This window comes from Rhipicephalus microplus, chromosome 4 (assembly GCF_043290135.1).
Source record: "Rhipicephalus microplus isolate Deutch F79 chromosome 4, USDA_Rmic, whole genome shotgun sequence".
Classification (NCBI taxonomy): Eukaryota; Metazoa; Arthropoda; class Arachnida; order Ixodida; family Ixodidae; genus Rhipicephalus; species Rhipicephalus microplus.
Window position 1 is genome coordinate 57,808,986 of NC_134703.1, and position 18,701 is coordinate 57,827,686.

At 45.5% G+C, this 18,701-nt stretch overlaps 1 protein-coding gene across 1 annotated transcript in view; it reads right to left on the reverse strand.

The window, feature by feature from the left end:
* The window catches only part of LOC142813920 (uncharacterized), a 66,024-nt gene that overhangs the window by 46,776 nt on the left and 547 nt on the right, over window positions 1–18,701 (reverse strand). The window lies entirely within an intron of this gene.

Sequence of the window (18,701 nt, forward strand, 5' to 3'; positions counted from 1 at the left end):
CCGTCGTCGTTGGCGTAAGGCTTCCATCACTTCTGGGTGTTTTCGCAGCCGCCGTTGCCTTTTCGTGGCATTATTTTGTTGTATACGTACCGCTCAAGCACTCCGTACAGTTGCTTCAGCGAATCTTAAACGTGCGGCATCACCGGGTTAATCTCGACGGTTTATTGAAGCGTTTTTCAATCACTGGTAACATTTGTCTAAAAATCTCAGTTTCTGTTTGCCGCCTGTCTTTTGCTTTCTTTTTAGAATACCAGCAATGAGTACTGGGATCTGCCCAATTTCTGTGCCGCATACCCTTTCTAGTTTTTTGTACGCACCAAAGCTTTTATGGATGGCTTAAACACATTCACTGTGGAAATCACCGAGGAAGATTGTCTGTGCTCGTTTGTTACAATTTATGAGGCATCCGTCAGCGTATAACATCGTCGCCCCTGGCATCATCAGGAGGTAAATTTTGTATGCGGTTAAGTTCTTCATTTCGTAGGTATCTGAAACGACGCTATGTCACCGATGAAGTATACAATGAATGGAGATGCATGATTGATTGATATGTGGGGTTTAACGTCCCAAAACCACCATATGATTATGGGAGACGCCGTAGTGGAGGGCTCCGGAAATTTCGACCACCTGGGGTTCTTTAACGTGCGCCCAAATCTGAGCACACGGGCCTACAACATTTCCGCCTCCATGGGAAATGCAGCCACCGCAGCCGGGATTCGAACCCGCAACCTGCGGGTCAGCAGCTGAGTACCTTAGCCACTAGACCACCGCGGCGGGGCAATGAATGGAGATGCAGGCATTGCAGTACGCACACTTGATGCTTGAGATGGGGCTTCGAAAGGTCTGCTGCAATCCCTCGTTATGAGTTAGCTAGTTAAACAATGAGCAGCTTCAAGTGCGGAAAGCTCAGTGAAGACGTGCACGTGAAGCGCGTATAGAGAGATGTTGAAGCGGTAACACATACTCCGAAAACACCCACCGATGTGCGACCCGGCAGGCGTATGTAAAGGCCACTGAAGTGCGCCTGACATACTTGCATCAGCTACGTTTGGAAAGAATCCAGGCATTTAATACAAGCTTTGCCTACAAAACCACACTGAATTCATGTCATCTACGTTAACGTTCACAATAGTGCAGTTTCCGAAAGACGCCGATGTTGAGAAGTATACTGCTTCCCTGCTGTGATGTTACTTAATGTAAGCTAACGGGGTTGGCCGGCACATCTGAACAGTTGCTTTCCGAATCGCTCAATGGTGCATTGGGGTGCTGGTACCTTAAGTTTCTGCCGATTTTAGAAACACGAAACGCACCCAACGCTTCTCGCGGTAACGCATTGTAGAAACGAGCAAATTGGTGACTCACTACCCCGTGTTTGTTTCGCGATTCTGAGCTTTTACGTATGTATATATATGCACACACGACCGGGGGGATACATGTCACCTATACACGAATTCCAAATGCGGCCTTAAGCGAAATTCGATTTGGAGTACAGCTCCCGATGCTATTCTCGGCATCCACTTATGGCGATGACGGCGCTATACGTTTTAGCTGCTCGACTTGCTGGCAACTTTCATCGCTTATTTCGGCCTCGGTGCTCCGCTGGTGCCTGGTGGGGCTGAATTTGACTGTGCTCGTCATAAATCACGATTTGCGAGGCAACCGCACCGTCGTCCGCGAAAGAGGGACGTCGCGAGATTTCTATCTCGTTTTCTGCCGTTTGCATACGCATAGATTGCGTGTGGCGAAGCAGCGCTGAGAGTTCTCGAAGCAAAATCATGACGACACGCTGCTAGCAAAACGAAAACAAATACGCAACGCTTTACGGACTGTGTCCTGTCTTGAGCGATGCCTTCTTTGGCATTCGACCAGCGCACCAATCAGTTTTTCCGTCTATACCCTTTTGCAAACGGAAAGAACTTCGTTTTTATATGGGATGAGCATCGCATGCGAGAAAGATAACTCTGTCTCGGGCCATGACAGAAAGGTTTCATGGCTTACCCGCACATTTATTTCGAGTGCTTATACGCTAGCACTCGCAGCGTCTTCGCATTTACGACCAATAAGCGCGCATAGGACGGGACTGAGTTTGTGTAATCTTCGGGTTGTCACCCGAGCATAAAATAAGTGGGCCGGAAATAAAGAGCTTTGTTCCGGCTTGAGGCGTGCCTTTGTTTCTTCACGGCGTCGTGAGGGAAATGCATGCAGTTTATACGCGGAATGGTCGAACGGCTTCATATAACCCGTGGGGCTTTCTGAAGCCAAATGCAATATTTCTACAAACGTTACATTATACAGAAAGACGACATTACGAAGCGAAACATCACCTAAAGGAACTGCAGATGGCGATAATTGTGTGAACTGAAATTAGTGTTCATTTAAATAAGTAAATTGCAATCGCGGAAGTTTACTACCAACAAAACAAAAAAAAAAGGTGAGACGACTAAGTTGTGCACAGAGGCATTTATTAAAAACTGCATGCTTAAGGGGTATACGCAATCCACTTTTTATATATAGTACGCAAATCAGACTAGCTTGTGTGTGTGTGTTTTTTTTTTTTGTTATTGTGGTTTTGGGGCCCACGGGACGGCTTACGCTCTCCCGTAGTATATAGAGTGCCAAGTGCTCTAAATCGTTAACCACTTTTTTCTAAACATTTCATTCGCTTTAACCCCCCCCCCCTTTTTTTTTTGCTTCACTGCATGTTGGGTTGTCTAACAGACAAATTCTAATAATAATATTGTTACGTAAAATGAGATGAGACGTGACTATTTGCGAGTGCATTGACACCGGTCCAGACAGATCACAGCGGGCAAGCCATGCGGTTTTCTTCGTCGTCTTCTGTACGCAGAATGGTTCACCCTTCATGCGCTAGCTACGCAGAAATAATGTGAATTTTACGCCGTGGAACCATGTGATATGATTATGCGGAATGCCGTAGATGAGGGCCCCGGAAATTTTGATCATCCGGTTTTAAAGTGCACCGACATCGCAAAGCACACAGTCCTGTAACATTGCATGCGCCAACGCGAAATTCGATCGCCGCGGCCAGGTTCGAACCCGTGACCTTCAGGTCTGTAGCCGAGCACCGTAATCACTGATCCACCGTTGCGGACAGTGGGCGAAATCTAGTTGGCTGCCGCATGTTCACGCTTTTTTTTTGATATCTTGGAAAGCACGCACAAGAAAAGAAGTAGCATTAAGATTATTGTGAGTATCGCTTAACTCCGACATAGATAACCCGACTTTGAAATAATCAATATCACTACAATATCGCTTGACACATGTATACGAATCTAAGTCTTTCAGCTAGCAAACGCGAAATACGTGGACGTAATATAAGGTTAACTTAATCTTTGAGTTTGTGCTGTGTTGCCCCGCCGCGGTGCTCTAGTGGCTAAGGTACTCGGCTGCTTACCCGCAGGTCGCGGGTTCGAATCTCGGCTGCGGCGGCTGCGTTTCCGATGGAGGCGGAAATGCTGTAGGTCCGTGTACTCAGATTTGGGTGCACGTTAAAGAACCCCAGGTGGTCGAAACTTCCGGAGCCCTCCACTACGGCGTCTCTCATAATCATATGATGGTGGTTTTGGGACGTTAAACCCCACATATCAATCGTTTGTGCTGTGTTCTCGTGGTAAGGACTCACCATAACTTAAGAATGTATATCTTTTTTTAGTCACAATTCGCGAACATAAATTTTCCCAAGCGCGTTTTATGATCACACATAGGAAGTGTCTGTTGACGTTGTGGTGAAAGCCAAGTTTAGCAGACCTAATTTAACCAATAAGCGCTAATTTAGACTAATATACTAGACTCCTGTGGTTGCAATTGGCTTTCTCTAAGTGAACGCCGCTGGGTGCAGAGCAAGCTGCATCTTGTTAGTGGAACGACGGTGGACCGCTTTGCGATGAAGGAAAGGGGGAAGGAGTCTGAAGGCGTGACGCTAGGAGATAGAATAGTATGAGAGGGGATAAAGAGTGTGGAGAGGGGTGAAGTTTATGGGCGATCTGAGACGTGGACGAAGCAGTCGAGCGGACCAAGAGAAACAAACAGTCGCCGAGTTCGCTGGCCGACCCTGCCAACCTCGAGAAGTCTCGTCTGCTCATCGTATCAATGGCTTGCTTTCAGTGATACGAATGTCGCGAGAATGTATTCCGCAGTCCGAATGTTCACGTATTTATCACTTTTAAGTATTAGAATGTCGCAAGCTTTCTTATGCATTCGCTGAAGACGATTCTATGGTGAAAGCAATTATGAGGGAGGACGTTTGGGCACGTTGGTAGTTCGTCATACTTTAGAAGAAAAAGAACGTGGTTGATTACTCGCTCATACAAACCGGTAAAACACGAAAGCAAAACGCGCGCTTGCAGAAGCAGCCTAATGTGTACTGTACATTGATGTAGGAGAGTTTGACAACTATAGGTAGTTCAACGTTCCTGGGTGGTTCAAGGTATAGCAGCTGCCTTGACCTGGCCTTTGTCTCACGACGTGTCGTAAGGCATGCTGAGTTGTTTCCAGACATAGAAACACATGGAAGTGACCACATTCCCACTTACGTCAAAATCGAAGGATTGTCCCATATTAAAATATGCGATAGCGTTCAGAGAGTGGACTGGTTGAAATTTCAGTGTCGCATGGAAGACAATGTGAAGCAAACAGATCCCTCGACATAGAGGAGATAATTAAAAGCGCATACATAAAACTACGTGTACCCTCACATGCTCTCCCAAAGTAACGGAATTTGACATCGAGTTAGAACGACTTCGAGCAATCCGACGGCGTGCTGAACGAAGATACCGACGCACAGAGGCAATAGAAGACTTACGAATTGCTCGACGTATACAAAAGAAGATTCAGCGCCAGATAATTAAACTCGAGTCACAACGTTGGACTGTTTTTTGTGAGTCACTTGACCCACGAAAACCTTTATCCAAATTGTAGAAGATGGAACGAGGTCTCCGCACAAAACCCACTCAGTGGTCACCATTCAGGGCTCTCGCACTTTCTGAACAGAGACGCGGCATTGACGTGGCGGAAGACTTCTGTGCCAGAGTATCTGGGCCACTCGCATTGCCCAATAGCCTATTGCCCTCGACCAACTGTCCACAAACACTGGATTCCTGCATGGATATGCCTTTTTCCATCGTTGAACTCAGAGCAGCACTAGCTTTATGTGGACGCACGTGGGCACCAAGGCCCAATATAATTTCTTATAGGGCACTGTGTCATCTGAGTGAACGCGCGAGAATTTTGCTCCTGGAGTTGTAGAACAAATCTTGGCAAGATGAAATGCTCCTGACAAGCTGGAAGACAAGTCGCCTAGTTCCGCTTCTGAAGCCAGGCAAGTCACTGTTGGAGTTCTCATTTTATCACCCGATCGCATTGGCCAGTTGAGTAGGCAAAGTTATGGAGAGGATGATCTTGGAACGCCTGGAGTGATACTTGGAGTGCAACAACATCTACCCAGATGCCATGGCAGAATTTCGGCGTGGTTGATCATCGATTGACAACGTAGTCAACCTGGTCACTTACGTCCAACACGAGGAAGGCCGTAAGCGTCTCTGCGCATTTTTGTTCCCAGACGTCAAAGGGGCGTATGACAACGTTACGCATGAAGCTGTTCTCACCGCTCTCGAAGATGTAGCAGTAGGTGGTCGGATGTATCGCTGGATACGTAGTTATTTGTCAATGCGATCCTTCTTTGTGAGCACTGAAGACGGTCAAACCTCTCCACATTACAGCCACCGTGGCGTCCCCCAGGGTGGCGTACTCAGCCCTGTGCTGTTCAATCTTACGCTAATTGGTCTCACTGAGCTTCTGCCAAGCACAGTCAGGCTATCGATGTACGCAGATGATATCTGCGTTTGGGCATCGGCTGTAACACGCTTGCAGTTGCGCGGAAGAATTCAAAAAGCTGCCACTGAAACACTACGTTACCTCCGAAATCGAGGCTTGGAAATTTCTACCGAGAAATGCGACCTCGTAGCTTTTACACGAAAGCCTATGGATAAGTACACTATAAGCATCAATGGTCAAACTGTATCATACGTTCGATCGCACAAGTTTTTGGGCGTCATAATTGACAGGAATCTATCATGGAGTGATCACAATTCGTACACGAAGAAACGGTTAATAGACATCTGTACTATACTGAAGTTATTTGCAGGGAAGACTTGGGGAATGTCTCTCAGTGCAATGCTACAGCTGTACAGGGTACTTTTTCTAGGTTTCCTGCGGTACAGCTTACCGGCATTGACCAATGCAAACAAAACAAGCTTACGAACGCTACAGAATGTTCAGTCCCAGGCACTCCAGATTTGTCTCGGCTTGCCTCGTAGTGCGTCGACAATGGCTACTATAGCGATCGCCGGTGACCACCTCATCACGACACATATCGACGTTGAGGCACTCAGGACACATATCAGGCATATTGCTCGGACACCCTGCCACCACCTAGCTTCTTTACCAGCAGACAGACGACGTCCATCATTTTGCCAAATGGTAACCACATATCGCGATTCTTTGCCAACATGCTTCACACCAGCCACCAGGCCTTCGACTCCTTTTTTGGTGCCTGACTCAAGCTAACACCAGGCTAACTGTACCTGGCATCCAGAAAAAAATCAGATATGTCGTCACCTACTCTTAGGCAGCTTGCTCTGCTCTTGTTATACGAGACGTATCAAGGCTGAATACACGTGTACACCGATGGCTCTGTTTTACAGAAGAGTTTAACGGCATCATTTGTTATACCAATAAAAGACATGACAAGAAGATTTAATACCTCCCACCTAACAACATCAACGAGAGCAGAGCTCACAGCTCTTCGTACCGCATTGCGATTCATCAGCGATCAACAGCCACAAAAATGGACAATTTTCAGTGACTCAAAAGCGGCACTGCAATCCCTTCTGTCACCTTTACGCCACGGCCCGTGCGAACAGCTTGTATTCGAGGTTGCAGAAAAGACTAACCAATTCATTGAGAAAGGACATGAAATAACTTTTCAATGGCTTCCAAGTTATAGTGGAATAATTGGCAATGAACGGGCCAATCGAGCTGCCCGTTCTGCCCCTACTGAAAGCGATCAAATATCAATTCCACTCTCCAGAACTGACTCTGCACGGAAACTCCGCAGGCTTTCTCGCAAGCGCACCACGTCACAACGGAACCAGTCACATTTCATCCATGCACGGTTATGTACCTTTGACCCAACTCTCAGTCTTCGAATTCCTCCGGATTTACGCCGACGAGACGCTACTATGCTGTGCAGATTTTGGTTAGGCGTCGTATTCACCAATGCATGCGCGTTCCGCATAGGAATGGCTGACACTGCTGCATGCGACCATTGTGGCAGTGACGAAACAACTTGGCACATTCTGTGTGAATTACCACAATACTGCTCGCCGAGACAGTCACTCTGCAATGCACTAGATGAACTGGGCAACCAGACTCTATAGGAAGAAAGAATCCTGCGCTACCGACAGGTCTTTATGTCGCAGAAGAAGGCTGTGAAGGCGCTCTTGCGCTTCTTGCGTTCAACCGGCCTGTCCAAACGACTGGGATCGGAACTCCCTGAATGTGTGCGCATGTGAATTTTTTCTAATTTATTTTATGTCACTCTATCTCTATTCTCTTTCCGACCCTTTTCCCCACCCCTGTACAGGGTAGCAAACCAGTTCTTCTAGGTTAACCTCCCCGTCTCTTCCTTTTATTTATTTCTCTATCTCTCTCTCTCTTGACAACTATAGCACTAACTATAGCTAGACAACTATTGGATGTTTGACAAATATAGCACCGCCTAACGTTAATGAATTAGTCATACATCTCCATCCCAACTAATAATGTTCATAATTAACGATTCAACGAACTGTTGTGGTCACAGATACATGTGGTAGCTGAAGTAAATGGTGAGAGTGGAACCACAGAACTAGAGTTATTAACACCACTGCTCGACGAGTGGGAAACGCATCGCACGTCCTGACTTCCGTTTTGCCGACCAGTGTTGTTCGCGGGGTGAGCGTAAGTAGGAACGTGGAGTTGACTCTGAGCCGGGTGAAGCCGTTGGGGGCGTAGCAATGCTATTTTATGTATGAATAGATACTATGAGTGACACCACGCTTGACGTAAAGTCGTGCACCTTTGGCTGTGTTGAGGCATTGAAAAAAAATGCATTTCTGCTATTGTAAACACTCAGAATTGGACGGATGCTGATAAACGACGCGTTGAAGGAATTAATCGCGAATGTCACTGTCATTATGCATTACTTCACTTTGCGAATAACGACGTGAGAGGGCAAGGGTAGATATTAAAAGCGTAATTTTAAAGCTTGGTAAGTATGTCACCGCGGCGCGATGGTTAGCGTGCCCGGCGTCTATTGTCGCGGACGCGGTGGCGAAGGGTTCGACTCCCGTAGGTAGAACGTTGTTTCTTTGTCTTCTGATCAGGCGTATTTTCTTCTACGTCATTTACGCTACTGAAATGCGTCGCTATAGTCTCCGGTGGTCCCCGGCATAAATCACTTTCGTGTTAAAAAAGAACAGTAGTGCAATTAAACGAACACGGAAGAGGATGAACCCAGGACAACCGATTGTCCCGCACTCCCCTTGTTTCGTGTTCGTTTAGTGCGCTACTCCAGGTGATCGAAATTTCCGGAGCCCTCCACTACGGCGTCTCTCATAATCATATGGTGGTTTTGGGACGTTAAACCCCACAAATAAATAAATAAATAAATAAATAAATAAATCGTTTAGTGCGCTATAGTTACTGAACAACGCAAGCTTTCATTTTTTTTTTCTCAGGCAATTGTGTTTACCCCTCCCACCGCCTCCCAATAGCTTTCTGCACCTAACGGTGGTTTCGCATTGCCTCCGGGATTGGAAGCGATGTATGGTTTGTACACATTACGTGGTATTGCACTGTCTCCGAGATCAGTCCAGATTTGACCAAGTAACGTCGTAGCGCCGCCATTCTTCACAAGATCCAGCTATCTGTTACGTCCCCATGACGCCATAATGTGACGTAATCGTATGACGATGGTATTTTGCCCCACTCGCGTCGACGCCTGCGGTCACTTTCCGCGTTTGATGAGTCATCTTGGGCTGTTGTTATGTATTCGCAAAATAGCAGAAAACTGAGCAAGTTGCTGCATATTTCAGTCTAAATACTGGGGCTACAAACACGGACACAAGACAGAAGTTGGCGTTTTTGGTGTCGTGACTTCCCTTTTAGGTCCGTTTTTTTTTTTTTGCACTTCCAGTTTTTTAACACATATAGTCACGGTTATCAAGCTCCTAGTCACAGTTTGGTGTCCACGGTCTACATGTAAGCGTCACTTCCGTCACAGTCATCAAAACAGGGAGAGCCGTGAAAATTTTACATGATAGAGCGAACGTATCTTGGTTAACCAGATTTGTGAGTGGTTTCTCGGTTCCCTTTGATTAGATCTATGCTCATAGCACTGGTTACAACGTTGGCTAATCATACCTAGTCTTGTATAAATTATGGCTCCTTTAAACGTGATAGTGTTGAAGAGCTTGTTTCGCGGAAATCACGGCGTCGGCGTCGGTGTCGTTGGTTGTGATCGAAAGATCATCATCTTATGCGCGACTAAAAGTTTGAGAACGATACAAATAAATGATAAAAAGTCCTGGGTCAAAGTGGGTACCGAACCATAGTCGTTTGGTTTCGAGTGAAGATCGAACTTGGGTCATTAGCTGTGGCAAGCGGAGGTTCTACCAGAAAGTGAAGTGCTAGTGAATGCAATGAAAAGAACATCGTCTGCTTTGAAATGCAGTAAAAGTAGCTTGCATGCTTTACAAACACACGCGCGTTCTGTATATATGATTCACAATGCAGCATAAAATATTACAGTAATGATGTGTAGTACAAGTGTTCATTGCCAGCGAGCGTCAGAACATGCAATTATCATAACAGCTTCGTGGTTTTACAGCCGGTCACCCACTACGAAAGGCACACACGCTACTGTGCTTATACCCAAAGGCCTTGTAGTGGGTGCATAGCAAGTTTGAAAAGGTTTCATGCAACACGCGTTTGAAGTTCGCACTATAGGAAGAGGCTGTCGCTATTGCATTCAACTTTTAAAGTCGAAGCTTTAGTGTCCCCTAACTTTTGTATAGCATTCAATAAAGCATGACTGATAACGGATAATTCTGTCTAATATAGGATGTAAATATGCTCACATGATCGCTTAGTAATGAAACAAAATGCTAGAACTAATAAAAATGAACCACGTGTTCATTGTATTCTTGCTCCTTCTAAGGGCTCAGTCGCAGACTGATGGAGCCACCGATACACGCATTTTTTCCCCTTTTTTGTTGTTTTCTCTCGTGGCAGCGGGCCAACGTCGCTGCTGTTTACATCCGATAATTCATCTTTTGTGCGCTGATCAAATAATGGCGATATCATCTTCGCTCACAACATCTAGCAGTGCCTCTTTTTTTTGTTGTTTTTTTTTACCCGCCCATATCCTCGGCCTCAAGGGGCTCATTCTTGTAACGACGTGCTCACCGCTGCCTCACCGACTCGGTGGCTCGTTTATTCACGCTATCAGCGGTGTGGAACTAATGCGGCGAGAAATAAGAGCCTCGAGCTGAACCCTTTGTCATTTATAAATGAACAGAGGCTGCACACTGAACACTGCCATGGTGTCGTGATGCCGCTGCAGCGGTGTCTTGTATAGTGGAGCCAGAATTAGGAATAAACGCTGGTTACTAGAGACGAAAATGGGAAGCGTGGGGAAGCCGCATCTTTTCGTGCACTTAAAAGGAAGCATCTAGCGTTGAGACTAAGGGATCGGAGTACAAAAGGAAACCTCGTAAAACTAACGAAGTCACTTTTTTTCCACTTGTCATTCGATATACTGCTGTTTAACCTGCAACTGAAAAGAAGTTGAACAGAAAATGCGAACTTCGGCTGGCATTCATCCCCAGTGTCCATCGATTTCATTGTGAGTGTTGCTCGTCCCTTCGTTGCGCCGTTTCATAATCATGATACAAAACCGTCCAACTATCAGTGCATTCAGAAATTTGTCAATGATGAAACCATTCTGGTCCATGCTTTCTATTTAACATAGACGTGTTTGCTTCGCCTAAAAAATAACGAAATTAATCTCGTGTAACTTGGGTAGCTTAGTATGCGGTATGTATACTTCTTTTTACCAGGTGTAGATTACCGAACAAAACCGTTTGCGTTCAAGCTTTGTCCTTGTTTAAAACACAGCTGCATGCTTTAGCCTAACAATGGCACGTTTGCTGTCCTGAAAAATGAACTTAACGGCTGCTTGGTTGAGCATATTGTAATGGAGGGGCACGGAAGACAAAGACAGAAAAGGCACACAGTGCTGCGTGTTGATGTACGTGCGCCTTTTTAGTACTTGTCTTTCGCACCACTCCCTTACGATTGTTGTCCCGCACGTTCACCATCCAAGCTACTGCAACAGCGCAGACTCACTTCTTCGTCATCCTGCTTTCTTCTTTTCCTCATATGTGAAAGACCATTGCTAACAAGGGCGCTCGTAGCCATATATTTAATTGTATAAAAGCTGGAGGTTCCACCAGATTCAGTGCTCTGACCTGTTTCTCAGCTTTGAGGAAGCTCTGTGAGAGCCACAGGTGAGAAACACCGTGTTAATTAAATGATTAGATGGCAGCGAATACAAATGAAGAGTCACAGTTCAATTGAAGCGTCACATTCAGACCACTCTCGTACGACACACACACACACTCGTCGCGAATTCCGTGGCTTTAGGAAGTGTAAATCACCAAAAGCAATATACTCATTCACATGCTCTTATTATGGGAACATTCCTTGCACTATATACTACTTCATCGCTCACGACGGATCCGTAAAGGGCGTTGCCCTGAGCCCGGACTGCAGTAAACCCACACAGGAGCGCATGTTCACAGGTCGTGGTGCTCTGAACACGTGCGACTGCTGCAGCGCCGATGATTCAGGATATATACTCCGACCCCACGAAACGGCATTTCCAAGTATTACAACATGGCAAGAAGGACTTTTCGATCACACATTCAAAACTAAATGTAGCACAGGAGGTCTCATTGTGCTTACATCAAACCCATTTGTATCCGTCATTAGCGTATATCTAAATTGAATCTATCCACACAAAGTCGCCGACGCCACCTGCACCGTTTTCGGGCAGGCCACTACCTTAGCACACATGCCTTCAGATTGTGTGTTGCTCGGCCCGACTTACAACAAGGCCGAGTTGGACGCGCTTCTGAGCAGACCAATGGTGATTGATTGATTGGTATGTGGGGTTTAACGTCCCAAAACCACCATATGATCACGAGAGACGCCGTAGTGGAGGGCTCCGGAAATTTTTACTGCCTGGGGTTCTTTAACGTGCACCCAAATCTTAGCACATGGGCCTACCACATTTCCGCCTCCATCGGAAATGCAGCCGCTGCAGCCGGGATTCGATCCCGCGACCTGCGGGTCAGCAGCCGAGTACCTTAGCCACTAGATCACCACAGCGGGGCATGTGAGCCGACCAAGCCTTCAATTAAACACAAATCTTGACCGTCCAGTGTTCGCCCAGTGAGCCCGTGACAGGGCCATTGGTATACTAACTAGTCCCCACGAGGGAGTAGCCAGGTGGCTCGAGGCAACCTCTGCGCCGGCGCTGGACGGTAGTGAATTTGTACTCACTCACTCACTCACTCACTCACTCACTCACTCACTCACTCACTCACTCACTCATTCACTCACGTGCCAAAAGAGCTATATGAATATGAGACACGTCTTCATTTCGACCACTTCCAATTCTTTAACTTGCACGTAAATCTAAATACGTGGGTGTATCAGCCTTTCGTCCCTGTATCGAATGCGCCCCTGTGGAGTTGGAAACAAAACACGCTTCGCCTAAAGCGAAGCCGTCTTCAAATGAAAGATGAGCGCCGTATTACACGAGGCGCATTTCGACCGCTTGTACATGGCTTACGAAAATGGAAAGCCCGATGGGGTGTTGTTTTTCTTATTTCGCAAGCAAATGCGGCGAACTCAAGCGCTGAAGCGTTCCGCTCAGAGAGGCCGGCTATGCACGCTTACTGCTGAACATGGTCAGGCTGTGATGAATCGGTACTCGTTACATGTACTTTTTTTTTGGCGAACACAAGATATCGCTTCCATGCCTTGCCAAGATTGGAAGCAACAACACAGATCGCGCTCGAAAGCTTCTCATATTTGTTCACTAAGAGCATTTGTTTCATAGATTGACGTACGCACACTTGCGAGATCAATGCGAACAGCGTGAGTGGACGTGGTAATTTCTCGGTCTTGCGATCCCTTACACATTTGTTCACCCAGTTTGTACTTGTTCCGACAATCTGCATAAAGCCAACAGACACCGAAGAAGAAGATAATGTTTAATAAAGAAGAAGGAGGACAGATCGGTCAGAAAAACGTGTCTACGGTGTAAGAATATATCTGGCCTGCTACTCCTCGCGAGGGTAAGGGAGAAGGGCGAGAAACAGGGAGGAATGATGACGGGCGATTACGAGACGGACGTATTCCACCGCTCGTGTACGTTATGAAAGTGTATTGTGGGGCTGTCATTGGGCATTTAGTTTTGAGCAGCAAGCAAAAGCCACTGTGCCTACCGCAGTTGCTACTGTGTTTTGACTGAAGCATGTACTGCTTTCCGCGTCATGCTAAAGAGGAGGCGGTGTAGCGACGACTTGCGTTGCGGTTATACCTATGCAGAAAGGGACGAAAAAAAATGTGGAGAAAGTTCTTGTCAGTTTTCCTCCCATCACAGCAGATGTCCTAAACACGAGCAAATAAGCCTGTCTCAGAAACCCCAATAGGCAATTTTAAACTGCTGTAAGTGTGGTTTACATGTTCACAAGTATGAAATTGCTTCGCCTCCGAAGAGGTCAGGGAGACCACACAATCAATGGCACATTTACGTGCCTGCCTTTTGGTCGCGTACTGAGGGACCACGCACAGGATGTCTCTGACGTGTGCCGCACAGGGTTCCGCTCCTGTTCAATCTATCAAAGGCATAATCGTGTATACGCGACGCCCAGTTGTAATCTATACAGTAGTGTTTCCGGGTCTTTTCTTAAACGGGACGCAAGCCAAAAATGATCACCAGAGTCAAGTCTATGAAGCCAAGCGTGGTGAGTGTTACAAAGCGCTTACAGGGTTTCTTATTACCCGTTGGATTAGTGCGGTCGAGTATAATAGAATACAGGCTGTGCGATCCATACCCCTCCTTTCATGAGTAACAATGCATGTGATTTCGATACGCCAATGCCATACTATCAGCACGCCTACAGCTACGGAGATCAGCACTGACGGCATTACAAAAGATGTTGAAACTTCTCTTTGCCTGCATATAGTCGGCTAACCTGACGCTAATCGGGTAGACGTCTTTGTCAGGCGCTGGCACACTCGCTCTTTTGTGATGCGTTCAGGAAAACTCGATTTCTCGGCAGTGTCCAAAAGAAAGTGAAGTCAGTTTTTTTTTTGTCCTTTTGGCGGACTTGCAGTATGTCTCAGCGAATCGTGTTTCTTACAGCATAGTCACTACGTAGAATGTTATTGCAATGCACATTGTCCTTGCGCATGGTGTTTATATAAGGTATACGAATCTGTCACGGATACCGTTACAGACCAAACCTCGCCCTCTTTGTATATGCCTGAGCGAAGAACTGATGGAGGTTCAGGCAGTTGGTTGTCAAGCGCCTTCAGGAAACACGACAGCGTTGGAAACAATTCTTCGCAGGGCAGCGTGATGGCTTCGCACTGTTTTTTTTTTTCGGGTGACGGCGCACAATGCCTTTTTTATTTTTTATTTATGATACCTTACAATCTCAATGAGAGCATTGAGTAAGGGGGGTACAAACTTCAAAGAGTAATAGGGCGGTCATCAATAACATGGAATACACAGAAAATAACACAACATCGTGACAAAGCGTGTCTAGTGACTGACACTCAAACAAATGTAATACGCGAATGTTTACCGATATGGAGAAAGCTTGAATAACAAGAAATTTAAGGTACATGAACGAAACACAATAAAGAAATTCGGAAGGCGTAGGTATAGAATTCAAGTAAGCAGCAACGGTGGTGCAACTGAGCTACAAAAACTGGGAGAATAACAAGAACTGGGAGAACAATGGCAATAACAAAAAAATCAATGAGAAATCGGAAAGCCGAGGTGTACAACATACACACGCATTTTCCAAACACACATACTGCTAGCCGTACGAAGGCGTTTACCAATATAAATTGCAAGACAACGGTGGGTACAGCAAAAACTAAAGAACCAAAGAGAAGTGTGAAACTAGGTGAGTGGCACAGCTGCAGCTACAAACCTCAGTGAAGTTAGAGCGATTAGTGCGATGAAAAATGATTACACAAATGTTCGCGAAAAAAATCTGGATCGGTGATGGAGGCGATGCAGTCGGGAAGATCGTTCCATAATGATATGGCCTTAGGAAGCGCTGATAAGTTGAATGCCTGCGTTTTGCCGTAAATGCGAGTGAATCTAAGGTGATTGTGCAGGCGTCTGGACATGCGCAATGGTGCTGTTAGGGGTAGCGTAGAACGTCTTGTGCTGTGAATATATTTATGCAGCAAACATAACAGTGCAACAGAGCGATGAACGTGCAATGGCGAAATAGAATGTTCTTATTTTAATATTGTTACGCTGCAATGAGTGCTATAATTGCGAGATATAAACCGGGCTGCTCTATTTTGTATGGACTCTAGCATTGTGGTTAGGTAATCTTGTAAAGGGGACCAGACTGAAGATGCGAATTCCAGCTGTGGGCGTACATAAGTGAAATAGGCCAGTTTACGGATGCTTGTTGGAGACTTTCGCAGATTACGACGGAGATAACCTAATGTTTTTGAGGCTTTCGCGCAAATAACACTAATGTGTGCCGACCATGAAAGATTGGGTGTTAGATTGACGCCTAAGTATTTGTAAGAAGAGCACTGCACTATTGTATCATTTTTAATAGAGTAGGAATAATTGGAGTTTTTGTGTTTACGACTGAAGGTCATAGCACGGCGCTTGGAAGAGTTAAGAGACATCTGCCACATGTCACACCAGTCACTAATTAGGTTAAGGTCTGTTTGAAGGGTAAGGTGGTCGCCATCATTGTTAATAGCTCGATATATTATGCAATCGTCAGCGAATAGTCTTATATTGGAAGATATATTATTTGGCAAATCATTTATGTAGATGAGAAATAATAAAGGTCCGAGAACACTACCCTGTGGAACACCGGAGATGACATCAGAGGGAGTAGAGGCGTAGTTATTAACCGTAGGGAATTGTTTTCGAAAGGAAAGAAAATTGCGGATCCACGAAAGAGTTAAGGAATCGAGTCTAAGGGCAGATAATTTAGATATTAGGCGGCAATGGGCAACGCGGTCAAAGGGCTTTGAAAAATTGATGAATACGAAATCAGTTTGTTTATTTTCATTCATATTGAAATGGAGATCGATTGTTAATTCAAACAATTGGGTGTCACACGAGTAGCCTTTCCGAAAACCATGCTGGTGAGGAAAAAAGAAATCATTTGATTCGAGGAGGCGGCGAACACGGGAAGCGATAATATGCTCCAGCAATTTGCAGCAGATTGACGTAAGCGAGATGGGTCTATAATTATCAGGTGAGTGTTTACCTCCACTTTTATAAATGGGAACCACTTTACCCATGTGCCAATCATCTGGAAGTTGACCAGACATCAAGGACTGTTGAAAGATGAGAAGTAAGAATTTGCTCGATACGATTTTTGTGTTCTTTATTTTTGTGTTAATGTTGTCGGGCCCCGATGAAGTAGATAGTTTGAGTTGGTCAATGAGGGAAGCAATACCTTCGACTGTAAGAGCTATTGGCTGCATAAACGCCCAGTCATAATCTGCGATGAATGGTATGTTGGAATGGTCTTCTCTTGTGTATACTGAAGAAAAGAACCTGTTAAATGCGAATGAACAGTCACTATCTGAGAGGGGTTTGTCGTCAACACCACGTAACGAGATATGCTGGCGGTCGGTTCCTGGGGTTAACGACTGCCAAAACTTCAGAGGGTTTGATTTCAAAAGAGACAGGAGATCATGGGAAAATATTTGTCTTTCGCATCCTTAATTGCAGAGCAATAGCTCGCCGCACACTCGTCGTACTTTTCCCATGCAGCTTCAGTTTGCCCATTTTTGGCGTTTTTGTACAACCGCTTTTTTTTTGTTTCTGAGCCGACGGAGTGACTTAGTGAACCACGGGTTCGATTTGTCATTCGTTATGGTGACTATGGGAACGAACTTATCGACCAGCCCGCAAACCTTTTCCCGGAAGATACACCAGTTTTCGTTGACGGTGCGAGTATCGAACAAGGGCATCATCCCTTCAACAAGGAATACTTCAAGGTCTGAGTTAATTGCTGTGTAATCGGCCTTGTTATAATCTCGTATAATTTTTCTATCTTTACCTGTGTGGATAAATGGCACTTCTATAGGAAAATGGAGTAACTTGTGGTCACTTAGACCGTCCCGATAAGTGATTGGCCCGATAGTTTCAGGCGCATTACTTAAAATTAGATCTAATAAATTAGATCCACGTGTAGGTGCGTCAACAGTTTGGAAGAAGTTAAAATCCAGAGTTAAATTTATAAATTCTATAGAAGCACGACTAGGTGAAGAGAGAGACGGCCAATCAACATCGGGAAAGTTAAAGTCGCCGAGGAGGTAAACGTTTTCACACTGATAGCTTTGCACAGCGGCCGCCATACTCTTTCTGAGTTCATCGCTAAAGGAAGGACCTGCATCGGGTGGCCGGTAGCAAGCGCCTATCAGTATTTTTGATGAAGCGGAAAAGCAGGCAGCCCAAACTATTTCGAGGGGTGAGTGAGTATCAATCAGAAACGACGACAGTGTATTCTTTATCGCGATCAAAACACCACCCCCCTTTCGTTCAGAACGGTCACACCGATAAATACTGAAAATATTCACGCCCGAAAAGAGTTCTGCATCGAGAATATTTGGGTGAAGCCATGTCTCAGTTAAGACAGCAATGTCCGCATTGCTATCGTCCAAGATCGAAAAGATATTTTCACGTTTCGGCAGCAGGCTACGGATGTTAGTCAACGTCACTGTTAGTGGTCGTACCAAGGTCGAAAAACGTGACCATTGTTGCTTAGGAAGTTTATTTTTGCCTGCTTTCTTATTTAGCTACCTTTGAGAAAGAACAACCGATTTTATGGAGCTGTCATAAACGTACGCCTTGCCATTCATTTCTAACCTGTCTACTCGCAGTTTAAATGTCTGCTTGCTTGGTTTCGCAAACTCGCTCAACTTTTTCCGCGCTTCGCGGGTTGCAACAGAGAAATCCTGACTAATAGAATAGTCTGTACCTTTAAGTTTTCTTGTTAATGCTTGTACGATTTGTTTGTCTTTAAACAGAACGAATTTATCAATTATTGGTCGGCACTTATCTGGATAAAACCGGCCAAGGCGGTGGACGCGTCCTAACTGCTGGCTTGTAAGGGTGATTTGAAGATTTTCTTCGCAAACTTCAATTAGTTTTTTCTCTGAAGCTTCCCAATCTTCATTAACGTCATCTTCGATACCGAAAAACAGAAGATTCGAGCGGCGCATCCTATTTTTTCACTATCGCATCGAGATGTAATGTGCTGCAGTTGGTCATTTACACA